This window comes from Lissotriton vulgaris, chromosome 9, assembly GCF_964263255.1.
Source record: "Lissotriton vulgaris chromosome 9, aLisVul1.2, whole genome shotgun sequence".
Taxonomy (NCBI): Eukaryota; Metazoa; Chordata; class Amphibia; order Caudata; family Salamandridae; genus Lissotriton; species Lissotriton vulgaris.
The window spans coordinates 1,129,377,031-1,129,393,683 of record NC_141697.1 but is presented as its reverse complement, the minus strand read 5'-3'; positions in this window follow the sequence as shown (position 1 = coordinate 1,129,393,683).

Sequence of the window (16,653 nt, the reverse complement as noted above, 5' to 3'; positions counted from 1 at the left end):
ACTGTCCCAACTGTCGGGCGCAATCCTGAAGGTGGCCAATACTTCTTCCTTCAAGCCCATAAGCCCGGCCCTTGAAACTTACAGGACCCAGGCCAAGGCAGCGGCCATGTATGGCAGTGAGCTATGGGGGTATAAAGCGGTGAAGGACTTATCAACAGTTGAAAATAGTTTTCTAAGGCGCCTATTAGCTCTCCCACGTGCTACGCCACTCCAGCCTCTGAGAATGGACATGGGTCTCCCCCCTATTGCAGAGGAGCTTGTGTCAAAGCCAGTGAAGTTTTGGCATAGGCTTTGGTCCACGGATGAACTTCACCATTATAGGGAGGATCTTACCCATGTCATGAGTTTAAACTGCAGTGGCAAAATTCCCTGGCTCGCCTTTGTGAAAAACGAACTGTCAGCCATGAATCTCCGTGACCTCTGGGAGGACCCTGCGTGAGGCTGCCAAACAATCTCGCGCAAAGCCCTGTCACAAATCTACACAGACAGGTCCCTTGCACACTTGATGGACGCTCAAAATAGCGGCACCCTAACTTTGCGATTTTTAGAATCCAAAAATTCATATGCTTTTGAACCTTTTATGGATTTTATTTACCCCATCCTGGCGAGAAAACTGTTTGTTCAATGGAGGCTCGGCACACTCCCCATTAACTCATACACCTGCAAGTGGACAAATGGGGGCGATAAAACATGTCCCTGCTGTAACAACCATGTTAAGATGACCTCCACATCCTGTTTGTGTGCCCTGCATATCAAAGGCCCAGGAAATACTGGATAGCGCCGCTATGTAAGAACCTGGGGTTCAGAGAGTATGCACAGGCATATAGGATCTTGAAAACCAGCACCCTGGGCCACATTGTGTTCGCTGTTTCCAAATTTCTTATGGCTATATGGTTGATCAGAAAGAAAAGATCCTCTGAAGCCCCCTGAACTTTCTAGTGCTATTATTCCTTCCCGGCTGGGAGAGTGATTTTACTTAATGTATTTTAAAAAAAATGTATTTTAATGTATGTAATGTTTGTACTGTATCTTTTATGGTCTATATGGCCGAAATAAAGAATTTTTGGATTGGATTGGATATATATATATATATATATATATATATATATATATATATATATATATATATATATATATATATATATATATATATATATATATATATATATATATATATATATATATATATATATATATATATATATATAAATATATTACCTACTGGCGGTCGCCAGTAGGTATATATAGTTAGGATTTTTTCTCTATGGGATTTTTGAAAATTCTATGTCTAATAACTTTAGCGTTTGTGGACGGAATTGGCTGAAATTGTCAGGAAAATGGAACATTTTGTTTCTGAGCAGCCCCTGAAAATTTGGGGGGGTTTCATCAAGGGGGGGCCGAGAAAAAAGGGGGGTCCCAAAACGTGTTTTTCCCATGTTAATTTCCATAGGGCGGTTGGCCTCACTTTTAGCTCGAACGGCTGAATGGATTTGCACGAAACTTGGCAAAATTGTAGGGACTGTTAGCCCGATGTGCCTTTGCTAGGTCTCAATATATGTGCTCCAGTGGATTTCGAGTAATTTAGGTTCAAAAAAAGATATATATCTGGGCGGAGCCTAACCACACATCTGATCTGATTGGCTGTCAGCACTTCATCCAAGAAGTGTTGGCAGCCATCTTGGGACCAATATACATGATAGCACCTCATTAAAAAGCATTGTAGTTAATAGAGGGTTTTAGGACTTTAGTTACATTATAAATCATTTGTTGATGGTACCATACTCGTTTTAGGAATTGTGGTGGGTTCTAAGGTGATTTTACCATGTGAAAAAGCCTTCTGCTGTGATATCATGAATATTGTTTGAAAGAAAACTAATATCTCATGATTTTCCCACAGTGGTTTGGAAGGGGATCTATAAGCTAAACTGAAAGCATATTTTCTGTAAATTCACATTATCTTACTCAGTCATGTGAAAATGAAGTCTGACATTCTCAGTAAAACATGTACATCCAACAAGGACAGAGACTGTCAGTTGATTCCTTTGTGCTCTACTGCAGCCTCCTAAAGTGTTCTAAAGAACAACTAGAGCGCTAACAGTCCTACGTATTACAAAGGTATAGCACACCTGGAGCCATCGTGATGGGAATAAAGTGGTAACTCTTAAAACATTTAATTTAAAAAGGAACAAAATGAGGGGGTATATTATGCAATAGAAGGTATTATTAGTGCTGCAGAAAGAAAAATTAGGGCACATTTTGAGTGACTTTTCAAATCCTCTTCTATTTCATTAAAAAATTCTGACATGCAGTCTCCCAAAATGGCCACCAGAGACAAAAGAGCCCAAATGTAGCCCAAATATCACCCAGATGTAGCCCAAGTATAGCCCAATGACAGAATGTCCCAGAGTGTTCTAAAGAACAACTAGAGCGCTAACAGTCCTACTTATTACAAAGGTATGGCACACCTGAAGCCACCTTGATTGGAATAAAGTGGTAACTCTTAAAACATTTAATTTAAAAAGGAACAAAATGAGGGGGTATATTTTACCATATGAATTATGATTAGTGCTGCAGAAAGAAAAATTAGGGCACATTTTGAGTGACTTCTCAAACCCTCTTCAATTTCATTAAAAAATTCTGACATACAGTCTCCCAAGATGGCCACCAGAGACAAAAGAGCCTAAATGTAGCCCAAATATCACCCAGATGTACCCCAAGTATAGCCCAATGACAGAATGTCCCAGAGTGTTCTAAAGAACAACTAGAGCGCTAACAGTCTTACTTATGACAAAAGTATGGCACACCAGAAGCCATCTTGATTGGAATGAAGTGGTAAGTCTGAAAACACTCAATTTAAAAAGGAACAACATGAGGGGGTTAATTTTGCCATAGAAAGTATGATTAGTGCTTCAGAAAGAAAAATTAGGGATCATTTTGAGTGACTTCTCAAATCCTCTTCTATTTCATTAAAACAATTCTGACATGCAGACTGAAACATGCACTTTGAATACCAGCAGCAGACGTCCCTGGTGAGCAGTAGCTTTACTACAGTGATCTAATGTGCAACTAGAGTGCTAACATTCAGAATTTATGGCAAATGTGTGACACATCTGAATGCCTTCTTGATGGAACCAAAGTAAACAAGCATTGAAAATGCAATAGATCTTGCCCTCGTTTAAGTAAAGCCATTCTGTTTGTAATGAGGTGGCTTTTTAGCTTTGCTTTTATTAGTGTTTTTTCAACTTTCATGTAAATAACATGCATCTGTATGCATATATGTATATGTATGCATGCATTTATGTTTGTATTTATATAGATATACAGATGATATATGTTTATATATGTATGTATATATATATATATATTCACTGAAAAAACCATAGGTTATAGACCATATATAGTTAGGAATTAGCATTTACAAAACCTTGAAAATTCACTGAAAAAAACATAGGTTATAGACCATATATAGTTAGGAATTAGCATTTACAAAACCTTGAAAATTCACTGAAAAAACCATAGGTTATAGACCATATATAGTTAGGAATTCGCATTTACAAAACCTTATTTTACTCACACAAAACCATTGAAATTCCATATATAGTTAGTTGCACTAACTATATATCGCACACCCGCAATCCACTGCTGATGATGTCACATATTACATCATTCATGACATGGTCAGTGACATCACTGATGACATCACTGATGACATCTCAAATGACATCACTGATGACATCACTGATGACAACATCCAGTGACTGTATGTTTCTGTAAAGTTAAAATATGTCTTACATATTGAAGAATGAGTGGATGTATAAGTGTCTGGATGAAGGATTTAGTAGGTGCATGACTGACTGTATGAGTGAGTGATTAAATGTGTCTCACTGAGTGCATGGGTTAGTGACTAAACTGTCTTAATTTGTGCATCATTATGTCTGTTGTTCTGTAAACTGTTGCATGTGTTGATAAGTAGCTATATGAGTAACTATATGGGTTATTGATTGGTTGCCCAAGTATTTGTATGGGAGACTGAGTGTGTGTGTGGGTGGCTGGGAGGTGTATGACTCTGTGCATAGATGTGTGAGCAGTTGATTCACTAGATGTATGGTTTCAAAAGTGCATGTGGAAACAGCTGTATGGGCGGTTGACTGTGTGCATGAGTGTATTGGTGAGTGAATGGATATCTCAGTGCTACATGTCAAAGTAAGTACATATGTAAAACACAGTACATGTGAGAGTTGGCATATATAAATAACTGTGCATAAGAGCCAGTGAATGTGTGAGTGGCTGTATGGATCATTGTGAACTTGTATCAGGGATTGTATAAGAGAGTAAATATGTGTTAGTATATGTTTGAATAAGTAAAGTTTGTATAACTGTATAGTTGAGGAAATGGAGGTGTGATTGATTCTTTGCATGACTGACTAGGTGTGTGAGTAACTCCATGGATGAGTGACAGTCTGTGTGTGTCTGTTTACACTGATTGTATCTAAGGTTATATTAGAGTCTGAAGAGGTTCATCGTATTATCACATGAATGATATCATCAGTGATGTGATCAGTAATGTCAAATGAGATGTCATCAGTGATGTCATCAGTGATGTCATTTGAGATGTCTTCAGTGATGTCATTTGAGATGTCATCAGTGATGTCATCAGTGATGTCACTGACCATGTCATGAATGATGTAATATGTGACATCATCAGCAGTGGATTGCGGGTGCGCGATATATAGTTAGTGCAACTAACTATATATGGAATTTCAATGGTTTTGTGTGAGTAAAATAAGGTTTTGTAAATGCGAATTCCTAACTATATATGGTCTATAACCTATGGTTTTTTCAGTGAATATATATATATATATATATATATATATATATATATATATATATATATATATATATATATATATATATATATATGTGTGTGTGTGTATATACATAAAACCTCAGAAATTTACTGAAAATACCCAAAGTTCACAGTAACATTATAGCTATGTTATGTTATGTTAAAATATTTTATACCGCGCACGTTCACCGGAACGGTTTCATGGCGCTCATAACAAATGCGGAGGGCAAGGGCAGGGGTTTACTCAAATGCTAACTGGAAAAGAAACGTCTTCAATGTCCTACGGAAGCAGTCGTAGGTAGGGCAGTGACGGAAGGAGGGCGGGAGGGAGTTCCAAAGTTTGGGGACCAGAAATGAGAAGCAAAGGCCACCATGTTTTTTACGTTTGATTTTAGGGATAAGCAGGAGGTTATGTGAGGTGGAGCGAAGGTCTCTCATGGGTGTATATCGCTTCAAACTAGAAGAAATGAAGGCAGGCGCAAGGTTGGAGAGGGCTTTGAATTTCGTACAGCCGAGTTTGAAGGTGCAACGTTTGGCCACCGGGAGCCAATGCAGGCTCCGCAATAGCGGCGAGAAGTGCTGATGCTTTGGCTGATGGTATACCAAGCGAGCAGCCTGGTTTTGCACCAGCTGCAGCCTGTGAAGGTGGTAAGCGGGAATTCCTGCGTACAGAGTGTTAGGAAAGTCAATTCTAGACATTACAAGAGCCAAGATGACAAGGATGAGTGCATCTCTGGTGAGGAATCTACTGATTTTGCGTATCCTACGCAGGTGGAAGAAGCAGGATGATGTAACAGCACTAATCTGAGGCCTCATAGATAAATCACCAGAGATGACTACGCCAAGACTCTTCACAGAATTGACAGGACGAGGGGGAATCTCAAGTGATAGGGGCCAAAAGCTGTCATTCCATGGGTTAGCAGATCCACCCACCAGCACAAGCTCAGTCTTTGTGGGGTTTAATTTGAGCTGGCTGTGAGACATCCATTCTGAAATGTCTAGCATGGTGGTTTGAAAACTAGTACGGGAGGAAAGGGAAGTGTCAATGGGGAATATTAACTGCAAATCATCTGCATAGTTGAAAATTGTGGCAGAGGATTTGCGAAGGGAGACTATTAGGGGCTGCATATACAGATTAAAAAGCAAAGGGGATAGGGCGGAGCCCTGAGGGACTCCGCAGGAGAGGGGAGAATAAGAAGCAGAAAAGGTAAACAAGTGTACGGCCTGGGATCGCTTGTCCAGAAAAGTGAAAATGTGGTTTTAAACATAACATTTTAAATTAAAAGAAAATGAAATTCAACAATTATAGTTATTTCAAGTAACTACAACGTGCACAAGAATAGTATGGTAAACTGTCACAGCACTCTAATTATTATAACGTAGTGATTGTCATCTTCATGTCCCTGGGTGACCAAGCGAGCTAACAACTGTGTTCTGGCTTTTTGTTTCTTTTCATTATTGTCACAGATATACATTAAGTTCGTTGTCATTATTGAGACCCTGCGACACTCCGGAATACTCACAGGAGCAAGGCTGTAGAGCCGAAACACGTTGATGCTTGTCCTTGCACATCTGCTCTTTATGAAACACAGGATTGAAGCAGAAATCTCCAGAGTGCTGTTTTCCTGACTTGATGGAGTGGGAGGTGTGACTTTCTCAGCAAAGGAGCCTCAAACTCTCAGTGCGGCCTCAGCGCTAGGCGACGAGCACCCCTACACACATCCAACACAATCTTCCTTTTCAATTAGTCAAGAAGATCACTGCAGATAAGTGCCTTTATTCAATATGTGACCAAGTGGCAACTTGCCTAAAAACATATTGTCCTGACGAGTTTTGCCTGATATTACAGCCTTGTTCACAGGTAAGCTATTCAATGGATTGCAGCGTTCATTGTGTAGTTATATATGCTCATTGGAGACTACCAGATTCAAACGTGATCTCACCACACTGCAATCCATAGAATGCACTGTTGCCCATTGTCAATTTCTTTAATTCTGCAATTCGTTTTCCTTTTGTATTTCTTAACCACAGGGACATTGCTGTCTTTATAATTCTTTCAACTGGTGCTCATACATCCTGATGAATTCAGCTTATAAATTTGCTTTGCTGCTGTTCAATGGTTTTCTCTTATAAACGTCCATGTAGCCTGAAGTCCTTGGTGAAAAAAACACTCTTTTCTCACTCCTTTGCCTGGCGATCACCTCCTGTGCAAGGGCGGGTTCATTACCGTACCTCTTTTATTCTGGTGCAGTGCAGGCTCCCTCCATTGACACATCCACCTTCACTTTCTCCGCAAAGAAGCCTCAACCTATTAGTGCGACCTCGGTGGATTGCGGCATTCATTAACAGCGCAGGCAGGGGAACCTGTCTTGACTCCTGCCTGGTAGGAGCATTTTTTAAACTCCCACCATGCGGAAAAAGCAAAGCTCCTGCCAGCTGGGAGCAGACTTTGATCTCTTTCCCTGCCCGCACTCATGCGGGCAGGGAAACAGATCTAGAGATTGCTCCCATCCAGAAGGAGCAGCAGAAATAGCTGCTGTTTGCGGGTAGGAGCAATACTGGCTTGGGGCTCCCCCTTGGCACCCAATATGGTGGATGGTGGGGACCCTGGGTTGGCACCAGTGCACACACCTTTAATTAACGCAGGCCCTGGAGGGATGGGTCCCGGCGCCGAAAATTGCTTGGGGAGGGGGATAGCGCATCCCCATTCGCTTTAAGAAAAGTAATTGCCCTGGGGATAGGGTTTTAAAGGCTCGGTGGTGGGCGGCGCGGCCTCTTTCCCCTTTGAAAAATAACAGCCCTAGAGGGATGGTGTCTTTAGGGCCAAATAAGGCTTGTGGAGTGCCGCCACATGGCCCTTCTCGCATTTACCAAAAAAATTGCTGTTGGTTATGCAGTCCACAGGGCCTAATAAGGGTCAGGGAGGGGGGCATGCGGCCCCCCCTCCCCTTTTTAAAAAAAGGCCCTAGGGATGGGGTCCACAGGGCCTACATAAACTGGGGAAAACTCCATACCCTTATTTTAAGGTTCAGACCCGGAGGGACTCTGCAGAGCCTGTAATGGCTTATGGAGGGGGCCCTGTGGCCCTCCTCCCCTTTTTAAGAAAATGCCCTGGGGCCTTAAGAGGCCCCGAAGGGGTGGTCACGTTCCCCCTCCCCTTTAAAATATATATTGCCCTTGGGAATGGGGTCCCCAGGGCCATAAATGGCTCAGTGATGGGGCCACGCGTACCCCATCCCTTTAAAACACAAAACATCCTGGGTGATGGGGTCGCAAGGGCCTAATGAGGGGCTCCACATGGCCCTTGGGGATGGGCTCCACAAGGCCCCCTTCTCCTTGTGTATTGGTATCCCCAAGGGGATGGGATCTATGGGCCTCATAAGACTTGGGAAGAGGGTACTGCATGGCCCGTTCTCCTTTTTTCTTGTATTTGGCCCCTGATGGAGTTCCCAGGGCCACTATCTGGGGCCCAGTGGAAACAACAACTCGGGCTTTGCCTGCAAGGCCTTACCGCAGGCCCTGCTGCCAACCCTGTGCGTGGCTGGTGTTGGCTTCAAATAGGGTAATAATTACATTAAAAAGCCCTTGAAATCCTCTGAAAAAAACAAAGGTTAAAGCAACTTTATGGTTAATTTTGATAAAAAATATCTGTGTTTATTTTATTTTTTTAACTTTGAAACTCACTGAAAAAACAAAGTAATGCTATAGTTTGGTGAATATGTAATTGACAACATTAACGTTATGAACTAAAGAAACCACAGAAATTCACCAGTTATAGTTAGCATAGCTCACTACAACTTGCCCCCACAATGCACTGCTTATGACCTCACTTATTACATCACTCATGACATGCCCAATTACATCATTCATGAAACCACTGATGACCTCAAATGACATCACTGATTACATCATCCAATTACTGTGCTGGTTTTGAGTGTGCTGGAATTTCTGTTCTCTCTGGGCAGATCTTCCCAAATATTGACTAGCTAGTAAGTAAGTAAGTTGTAAGTAAGTAAGTTCTTACTTAGTTGACAAGCTGAAGCGTGGCCACTTTCAATATTTGGCAAGAAGGTTTTATGTACATTTTTTAAATGGCAAAAATGTTATAAACTAACAAAAATGATCTTCAATGAAAAGTTCGACCTAAATATAACTAAACAGTTACTATCACTGATTGTGCAATATATAAAGTTACTTAGCTTTGAGCCAATGATTAATGTCTTCAGATATATTCTTGGAGGTGCCCCATCTCCTGTATGTAGCATACAGTGTCAATATTTAAAAAGAGGATGTGCTGCTCTGAGTATTAGATGGTTACATAAATGTAGCACCTGTATATCACTTGGAAGTGTTTAGAAGTAAAAAGGTAGGGTGGAGAAGCCTGCCATGTAGACCGTGGTGGGCAAAACAAAGAATTACATGTGACAGAACTGACAGTTGACCAGATTCCAAGGATAACTGATTTTCTGGGTGAATTAGTTAAATATGACAAATGACCACTGCCCTAATCTGAATACTGGTAACAGCAGTAGGCTACTAGTACTAAACTACCATTATTGGCAAAATTGTTAGACAAGGTGTCATCACACAACGCCTCTTCCATATCTCAAACAGTAACCTGTTAAACGCCTACCAAACTTTGTTCTGCAATAAATGAAGCAACTCTGATGGGAGTTTCCCTTGTGACTGTAACAGATGAATGTTCTGCCTGTGTTTTTCCTGTCGGATCATTCAGTCATAACCTTGTCATTGAATTGTATGTAATTAAATTTGTGCTGTCACATCTAAAGACATTCAATCAAAATGAGTCATATTAATATTCATGTGGGGTTGATGTTTAAATTGTGCCATGCACTGCTGTGTTAAATCCTATGTTATTATTGGTTGAATCTTGCAACATTTAGTTCATTTTATGTTGACAACATTTGTATTTTTCTGTTTAGGACCTCAAAATGTGAGGTGAGCCATTCTGGTTTGCCCAGGCTCTTTGAGAGCAGACTCATGTTGGTCTGACTGTTGCTTAGGACTTAATATATTTAACTCTGCGATGACTTTAGATCAAACTCTTTGCTGCATTTGATTGAGCCTGATGCTAATTCCAGATATTGATTTACCATACATTTTGAGAAACTATTATTTTTTACTTCTGTGCCACACTTTTTTTAATAAACGTTGATGGTTTCTAACTGTACTGATTATAAGTAGTCTTGAGAATTATTACATTTATTGTGCTGATTTATGTGAAATCTATCTAATTTCAGTTGGAACACAATGCCTCATATATTCTTGAGAACAATACAGTCCCTGAAACTGCACATACGCTTTTGATTATCAGATAAGAAAGTGTCAACATATGTCAAGTGATGTAATGCTTACCCTTGTACCATTTATGCCATCAATCCTATGGTTGGGACCCATATTCCAGCATCCCTCCAGGTACTGGTTCATGTGGGCTCATAAACCCAAAACTAGTGATCTTTACTTCAGACAACCCTCCAAAGGAGAGTGTGGTGAAAGAGAAACCATGTACAACCTTCATATGCTGCCTCAGGTTTCTGATACAACATTCATAATATTATGTGGCAAATTTCAGCTCAATGCCTTAAAAACTTGTTCACAATTGGACAACAAATTATCAAAAAATGTAAGTACAAAATGGAAAGTTCCAATAACACAGTAGCTGCTCGTGGAGGGAGTGCCGCAGGTGTTGGGGGGTTGGGAGGGGGGGAGGGCAGGAAAGGGGCAGGGTGGGGGGTAGTAAACACCGGCTTATGCCGACTGGAGTAATGTAAACAAATAAATAAATAAAACAAATGTTGTTGCGCGCGCTGAAAAGCCAAATGTGTTTCAGCGCGCGCAATGAAATTTGTTTTATTTATTTATTTGTTTACATTACTCCGGTCGGCCATTAGCCGGAGTTTGCTACCCCCCGCCCTGTCCCTCCCCGCCTCACCACCCCGCGGTACTCCCTCCACGAGCCGCTACTGCAATAACACATCAAAAGAGGTGATGTAAGTGGCTGGTGTAGTGTTGGCATTCTAGTGTTCACGCTATGTCACCACGTAGCGTGAACGGCGGCCATTTTAGGTCGCACGCGAGGAGCGCAAAGGATTCAGACGCCGGAACTGAAGACACAGGCAGCACGCTCGGCGCTCTATACAGTAGTTAATTTAAATAATAAATAGTGGCACAAAGAGTTAAGTGTCCTGTCATTATTGGGGAATAATACCACCTGGCGACGAGGCTGGGACCTGGAACACAACACTAGGAAAAAAAAAATTGAAATCTTGGGAAAGGTACCCACAGGAGCAACAGGAGAAGACACCCACACAGCACCACAAGTTTGACCCACAGGAGGTAGCCAGATGACTACAGAGAGCGCGGCAGAAGCGGAGGTGCACCAACTACAGCAATAAGGAGCGAAGAATCCAGGCGCAAGAGCACAACATACCCAGGGCTGAGGGGGAGACATATGCGCACCCAGGAAGGGGGAGGCAGTAGGAAGACAGCCAAACCAGGCCCAACAGGCGCCAGAAAGTGAAAAAGAGGGCCACACGGCGTGGAAAGGCCCCCGACAGAGCAGGAGCACTGGCGGAATCAAGGGGCAGTGACAGAGGAGACGCATGGAGTCCCCAACTCCACCCAGAACAGGGAGAGGAGAGCAGTGCGCCAGGTAACCCCAAGAGCCCGAATACAGTGCCGGAGAAGCGCGAAGCCATGTGCATGCAAACCTCCTCAGCGACAGCTCCGATACCATTCCTGCCCAAACCGGGAGAGCCCCTGATGAAGTGGGATGACTGGAGAGAGTGCATCCTAAATTATATCGAGCCCCTGGAAGACGAAAATGAGGAGGCATTCACGAGTAAAAGGAAAAGAAGGATTTTGTTGCACAACATAGGCCCGGAAGGGATCAGGGTATTTAAGAACCTAGTACCCAAGCCCTGGCAAGATACAGATGACGACGTCTTCGCCCATGCGATCGAAGAACTCAACGATCACTACCGGCCGGTGGTGTGCGTGTCGATAGACCGCTACAACTTTCAGCAGCGGAAACAAGAAAATGGAGAATCTATCGACAAGTACGTGGCGGCGTTAAAAAAGTTTGCGACGACATGCAAATATGGCGCACTCCATGATGAGTTCATCAAGGACCAAACTGTGATGCACACAACAAATAAATCGGTGCAAGACAAACTATGGGCGAGTGGAGATGCCTCGTTAAAAGAAGTGATCGCGATAGTGAAGAAGGCGGAATTGGCGCGGAGATGCGCACACGCAGCTAAATGAGAACCAGCAGCGAGGCCAATGGTGAATAAGATAGAGGAGGAAGAACCCAAAGGAGGGAATAAGAATATGGGTGCAGCTTACAGAGGACCCAACAGGTGGCCAGGGAAGCCGGGACCACAAGGGAAGCAGACGAAAGGAGTTAAGAGCCCCTGCTACCGTTGTGGCAGTTCGGCTCATGAAGCACATGACAAGAGATGCCCAGCATTCCGTGCCAAGTGCCTGTTTTGCGGCATAATGGGGCATTACGAAAAGGTATGCTGGAGGAAAGCAGGCCGCAACATGGTGAAGTACATAGACCAAGACCAAGATGGCATGGAAGGAAGATGTCAAGAGGAGGAGGACAAGGTGCTATGTATAGAGGATCAAGTTCTAAGCGTAGGCACCAGGAGGTCGAACAAACCGTTACTTGACATGCTAATAGGCGATGTGATGATTAGCATCGTGGCGGACTCAGGATCGCCATACACGATAGTCCAGAGAGCGGTATGGACTGAGAAATTCACGCCTCATTTGGGTCCGCAGTTGTAACCGCCAGGCATCAGACCTGTCACGTACCTTGGAGACCGCATCCCAATAGTGGAGTTTAGACCGTTGAAATTCAAGTTCAGGGGACGCAGTGCCGCGTGTAAATTATATGTAGCGGAAAAGGGCCGTCGGTCCTAGGCTGGATGGATCAAGGAGACCTGGGCATCAAGCTAGACCCCGGCGGAGCAGTACAGGTGCTGATGACGGCGCCGGAACAAGGGCCTGACCTAGAAAAATTGAAAAGAGACTTCCCAAAGGTATTCGGTGGAAAGGTTGGGAAATTGGAAAATTTCTCTCAAAAGATCGTCCTCAAGATGGATGCCACGCCGGTATCACACAAAGTGAGGAATGTGCCGATCGCAGTGAGGGAAGCAGTACAACAGTAACTGCGTGAACTGGAAAGGAATGGGATAATAGAACCAATCACATGTGCGGAGTGGCTTGCACCCCTGGTGGTAGTAATGAAGCCTAATGGCAAGGTCCAGTTGTGCGTGGACCTGCGTGAACTAAAGAAAAGCATTGTGGTGGAAAAGTTCCTGTTACCCCTCATTGAGGAAATTCTGGCAAAAACTAAAGGAAAAAAATGGTACTCCACCATTGATCTGACGTCGGCGTACCACCAGACAGCGTTACACCCGGAGAGTAGGAAGCTTACGTCATTCATAACTCCCTTTGGGTGTTAGCAATTCTGCAGAATGCCTTTTGGCCTCGCCTCAGCAGTGGCCGTCTTCCAGAAACTCATGCACCGCTTCTTCAAAGACATGGAAGTAATCCAACACTTTCAAGATGATATCCTGGTGATGGGTAGTGACCAACGAGACCACGACACCAAAATGTCCAAGTTAGTGAATGTGCTAGAGGATAAGGGACTGACCGCAGAGTGGGAGAAGTGCCGTCTAGGGATGGCTTCCGTCGCCTATCTGGGACATGAAATTAGTGAACAGGGGATCACACCAAAGAAGGAGAATGTGAGAGCAATATGTGATGCTCCACCCCCCTCTAGCAAGGAAGAAGTAAGATCCTTTCTGGGGATGGCTGAATATTACAGCAAGTTTGTACAACACTTTGCCACCAAGACCCACCACATGAGGCAGCTGACGAGAGAGAAAATGGCATTCGTGTGGACGGAAGAGACGCAGAAGGAGTTCGAAGGTATCAAAAGGGATGTGGTCCAGGCCATACCCCTCCAGGGGTACGATCCACAGGGCCAAACAGTGTTGACAACAGATGCCAGCGACAAGGAGCTGGGTGCAGTCCTAATGCAAGATAGAGGTGGAGGGCCGATGGAGACATTAAGCTTCGCATCCAGAGCCCTGACAGACACTGAAAAGAAGTTTAGTGTCATCGAAAAGGAAATGCTCGCAGTTGTGTGGGCCATGGGCAGATTTCGTCAGTTCTTGTGGGGCACGAGGTTCCAACTTAGAACGGACCACAAACCTTTGGTGAGAGTTCTCACGTCTAATGGGCATGCGAGCGCCACTCCCCGAATTTTAAAAATGACCATCAAACTGTTGGAATATCGATATGATGTGGAATACATCCCGGGCAGCAGGAACAAGGTGGCTGACTACCTGAGCAGGGCTGCAGCAATGGACACCGCCGATGAAGAGAAGGTGGTGAGTGAAGAGATGGTGGTATTGGTGGAAGACCCGGAGAAGGTAATTAGCAATCAAGAATGGAAGGATGCGTACAAGGCGGACAGGAATGTCCAAGAGGTGATAGAACACATCGTCGGAGGATGGCCCGAAAAAAAGCATTTAAAGGGAAACCTGAGGAAGTATTATGAAGTAAGAGAGGAACTGTCTTTGGATGACAAAGGTGTGTTTGTATACAGAGGGGATAAGGTGGTACCCCCGGAGGGGCTAATCCCGAGGCTACAAGCAATCTTGCACGAGAGTCATCTAGGCATTGGGAAAACTAAACTGAGGGCCAAACAGGGATACTGGTGGCCAGGCATGGACATACAAACCGAACGGCATGTAAGAGAGTGTGACCAATGTCAGCGTGCAGACAAGACAATGACACCATTGAGACCGGCCTTGGGAAAATTCGCTGCCCCGAAGAATCCATGGGAGGAAATCTCCATTGACATACTGGGACCAATTTTGGACGAACAAGGAACTCCGAAATATCTGTGTGTCCTAGTAGACAGGTACTCTAAATGGCCTGAAGTTCACATCCAAGAAGAGATGGACACGGAGACCATACTCAGGTTCCTTACGGCTACTTTTCTTAGAGAAGGCATCCCCAAGTCCATATTGAGTGATAATGGTCCCCAATTCACTTCAGAAAAATGGCTCAAATACATGGAAAGGAATGGGATCATCACCAAACACATGTCCATACATCACCCTGCTGGAAATGGACAAGTGGAACGATTTAATAGAGTACTAATGGGGTCCATCCAGGCAGCCATCATGATTGGAAAGGACTGGGAAAAAGAGATATTACACATGAATTGGGCCTATCACATCACCCCCACCAGTACAGGGTACAGCCCCTTCCAGATCCTCAGAAGCAGAGATCCCTTCACTAAAGACAATTTGGCATGGAAGGAAAAGACGGTGACTAGCAAATGGTCTCCCTCTGTGGTACAGAAAAATTTGGAAAAAGCTCAAGCCATATATACTGAACATTATAACAAGAGAAAAAATGTAAAGGACACGTCATTAGAAGAAGGAGAATGGGTGAAGGTCAAGCTGGCGGTGTTACAGAAAAAGATGGACGGTAAATACAGCCGACCCCTTCAAGTCAAAGAAGTTTACGATTGAGCAGCGCAGTTGAGCGATGGTAATGTCTGGTCCCAGGATCGCATGGCTCGATGCAACAAGATCTTACAATGGGCTCCAGAAGATCGGGAACCAAGAGTGATAGATCAGGTTACATCAGAGAATCAGCACATCGCCCAGGAAGGAGACATGGAATGTGCGGACCCAGGGTTGGAGCAAGGAGGCAGGGAAACCCCCAGAGCAGAGACACAGAGTCGAGAGAGGAGAGAGCCAACTTGCAGAGAGAATCCGGGTACCCTAGGAAGTACAGAAAAGGGGTCCGTGATGGACAGCTGGAGAGAAGCGATGGCTACCCCGGTAAGATGCACAAGGGGGGGGCGAATGATTGTGAGACCTTCCAGGTTCTGGGACTATGAGATGGGTGATGGACAATAAACCCCCAAGACTGTGTTTATTCATGTGATACAAAAAGGGGGAGATATGTAGTGTTGGCATTCTAGTGTTCACGCTACATCACCACATAGCGTAAACGGCGGCCATTTTAGGTCACGCGCGAGGAGCGCAAAGGATTCAGACGCCGGAGCTGAAGACACAGGCAGCACGCTCGGTGCTCTATACAGTAGTTAATTTAAATAATAAATAGTGGCACAAAAAGTTAAGTGTCCTTTTTATTTTTATTTTTTAAATTTTTGTCCTCATATTTGCCACCAGATGGAATGACTCTAGATGGAAACTCTCAATTCTGCCAACACAATACCTAACTGTGCGCCCTGGAATACTCCATTATTGCATTTAGCTTTCAAGAGGTCCCCCAGAGGTAGGTTCTATACCAGTCCAACTCCCCTGATCAATGTCTCGATACCTTGTCTTGTCTTGGGGAGGGCCGGAACGCAAACCCCTGGCATAATCATTGGATGTTTGTTGTCTAACTGTCCGACCATCTTATCAGTGGAGCCCAGATCTTTACCGCCTCCTCTCCTCCACATAACAGGTCTATTTTGCTAATAGTCATAAAATTTTTTAGGCAATCTGCAAACCTAGGGGGATTGGGGATTTCCATTCTCTACATATCTCCCTCCTGGCAATAATAATCACATAGAATATAAACTGGGTGATGCTGTCTCTAATATCATATTCCTCTGGCAGACCCATAAAGATCAGTCTAAGGTTGCACGTGACTGATCTAGACAATACCTCCTCCAAAAAGGTGCAGACCGATGACCAATAGTTCTTAATCTTTATGCAGTCTGCAAAAATATGTATATC